Below are 3,429 nucleotides of genomic sequence, written 5' to 3'. Positions count from 1 at the left end.
GCAGCGGCGATAAGCCGCTCGCCATTGCCCGACTCCCCCCCCCAACTAGCCAGGGCTGGAGGGAATCAGTGGAAGGCCGGCTTTAATTTTCTCTGCTCCCCTCCACCTTCGCCAGCTTTCTGGGGGCAACAGGCGAGGGGCGGCGGCGGCGGCGCTGAGCCACCCCCGACACCCCTTTTTCCCCACTATCCCCCCTTCCTCCCTCTCTCTTTCTTTTTCCCTATCTCCCTTCATTCTTTCCCTCTCTCACTTTCTCCCTTCATCCCCATCGCTTTGACTTCTTCCCCCCCTTCCCTCCCTCCCTGTCTGTCTGGCTTACTGTCTGTCTGTCTATGTCTCCCCTCCTTCCTTCCTTCCTTCCTTCCTTCCTTCCTTCCTTCCTTCCTTCCTTCCTTCCTCTCTTTCTCTAAACCCCTCTATCTATCCATCTACCTATCTATCTACCACCCACCCACTCTAGCTTTCTAGGGCCCATTGTACTCATCCACAATGGGCTTTGCTCCCTAGTCACAAGTTAAGTGTGTTAGCCACCCCTAGAAAGCTTAACTCAGGAGGTGGAAGCATTAGAATAAGAGCAAGAACATGTGGAAACAGTATTAACGTAATAGACTATGAAGACTCTCCCCACTCAGAAAGACCCATATCAATGCAAAGTCTTACATTTTATTTATGAAAACCTCCATTCTCAGAAAACAAATGCCATAGAGGCTAAATACTGAAAAGGTCACATGGAGTGCATGGCTTTTGTGGCAACATAGAGCCTTATTTATTACAAGATCTGTGCTGTCACATCAGAGCTACGTTTTCATGTAACCTAATGTGGGAAAGCACACAAAGTGAACCGTTTTAAAGACAAATTAATGGCTTCTTTTCTTGAGATTTCTGAAAGTATTTGTTTGCCTATGTGCTTGAGTCTTCATAAATCTAAAATAGATTTAAAAAGTTAAACAGAGAGGGGGAGGAGAGGGGGAAGAAAAATTGGCCATAATTATGGAAATAATCTGCAAGTTATGGTAGCCCCCAAGCTTGATTTGTAACGTCGAGAATTGCTAAAGCATGTTCCTTGTTAGAACTACTAATAATATACCTTTGCTACATACTTTGTGAAAATGCACAGTAGTATGTAAACAGAATAAAAAGGTATGGAATGTTTCTTTTCAAGGCATTGCTGCTTATGATTTTCAACAAATAAACCCTTTATAGTTCTTATCTCATTTACCACTGTACATGCTCTGGAAAATGCAGATGCAATTAATGGTTATTCCATATAGGGCTGTGTGTGTATGTGTGATGTAAACCAGTAATGAGTACTGGCACCTTTTGGTGGGGGGGCTCTACCAGGTCTTGAGGGGGTAATTGGTGGAAATTGGTGCAACTTTACATATGAGTACCAGCATTTAAAAACAAACAACAACAACCAGAGAAAGCACAAGTGAAGTCAAAGTATATATTTCATTGTCATCCTCTTCTAAGTGCCCTGCACCCAAAGATGTTGCATACCTCCTACCAATTTCACCTTCATTCAGGAGCTACCACCACGTCTACACAAATCTATTAACTTTGAAAGTCTTATGGTGTTGCCAGATGCCAACCATCTCTCTTAAAACTTCATGCTCGTATTTCAGATATGTGAGTTTCTTTGCTTGGTTTCACCTTTTCTTCGGAGGCAGAACAGTTGCCTTAGTCACAGATCATAGGTTATGCTGGATAGTGACGCTCACACAGGCACTGGGGGCCCCGGCCTTTTTTGCTTTCTTGCTAACCTAAAACAACTTCTCATCCACAATGATAAGCTACTTAACAGTAACATGGACTCTGCTACCAAGGCCTGTAACAAACCAAGATGCCATATAGATCATTTAGATCCTAGCAACACCATGAATGAATCCAGCAACATCAGCCATACCATCTCAGGTTCATAGTCCTGCTCATCCTTTAATGTGATATATGCCATCATGTGTCAGCAATGCCCTTCTACCCTCTACATTGGACAAACACGCCAGTCCATATGACAACGAATAAATGGACATAAGTCTGACATTAGAAACCACAACATTCAGAAACCAGTGGGGGAACATTTTAACCTTCCAGGACATTCAGTTGCTGACCTAAAAGCAGCAATTCTCTTACTAAGGAATTTCAAAGGGAGATTAGAAAGAGAGACTGCTGAATTGCAACTGATAATGAAACTAAAGACAATGCATCCTCCTGGACTGAATCAAGACCTAGGTTTCCAGTCTCATTATCAATGCTGATTTCTCCAAGGCTACTACCCCTCTGCATATCACACCTAATCCAATCACACCTGCTATTGTCATTCACCTGCTATTTTCACTCTGAAATCACTCTGCTCTCCAAGATATAAAGATAGATGGACTTATATTTGAGCTGTATCTGAAGAAGTGAGCAGTGACTCATGAAAGCTCATACCTGTCAAACTCGGTGTCTTGTTTGCCATGAATTACATTTGTTAAGGGGCCTCGAGCGGGTACTGGAATTCCATGGGGGAGGTGCGAGTGGATGTGTGTGAGAATGGCTTTGTTGTAGTGGCTGTGTAACTCTAAGATGCCTCCCTTCCCAGGGATATTCAGCGATGACCTTGGATGCTGTCTGTGCTTACTCTGCAGCAATAGATTATAAAAACAGTAGACGTGCAGGTGGGGGCTGGAACACGTAAAATCTAGGCAGGCTGAATGTGGGCTACGATTGGACTGGACCAAGGGTGGAGCTTGTTTGAACCTTGTATAACTTTGGGCTTTGGCACCAGAACTTTAGTTCTGACACAGAAGTCTTAGCTTGAAACGTCTTTATTCCTCAATAAACAAATCACTGCCAGAGAGTGTTGTTGAGAGTAATTTTGTTCAAGAGTCTGACAATACCCTGCTACAAATTTTGTTAGTCTTTAATTTGCTACTGAACTCTTGCTCTTTTCTAGTATATGAGTGCATTGGGTCACCTAATTATTTCCATTCCTTTATAAGAATGGTACTAGATTTTATAATCACTTCCAGCAGATGTTATATAAGTGAAAATCATAGGCAAGAGATGTATGGAGATTAATTCATTTATCTAGCAAAATTTTCATCATTTCACGGCATAATCCTATATCATGCTGTGAGGAAAGAACAGGCTGTGTGGGCATTAGTGGGTGGCCAGCTCTTGATAACCAGTTTTGCTCATTTAAAATCCTGTTTTATTCCCATGTTCTATTGCTGAGGGAAGCTTAAAGAACATTTAGCTCATATGAGGGACATGATTTTGTTTAACAGGCCACTCTCTGTAGCCTTTGTTTCCCTTTTTTGAAAACCTACTTGTTAGGCAAGCAGAGTATGTGGCTTTGTGGTTCAAACTCATGACATATCTGCTGCAATTTCATAACCAACTTCATTCAGCTATAAAACATCAGTCGCCTTTCAAAGGTGAAGATAC

General features: G+C 42.4%; 1 protein-coding gene across 1 annotated transcript in view; it reads left to right on the top strand.

The window, feature by feature from the left end:
* Positions 1-3,429, top strand: part of TIAM1 (T-cell lymphoma invasion and metastasis 1) — a 102,858-nt gene that overhangs the window by 25,094 nt on the left and 74,335 nt on the right. The gene's annotated exons all lie outside the window — the stretch shown is intronic.

The sequence above is a fragment of the Gekko japonicus genome, unplaced genomic scaffold (assembly GCF_001447785.1).
Source record: "Gekko japonicus isolate JY-2015 unplaced genomic scaffold, Gekko_japonicus_V1.1 scaffold2601, whole genome shotgun sequence".
In the NCBI taxonomy this organism is placed as follows: Eukaryota; Metazoa; Chordata; class Lepidosauria; order Squamata; family Gekkonidae; genus Gekko; species Gekko japonicus.
This window is presented reverse-complemented; position numbering and strand designations above follow the sequence as displayed.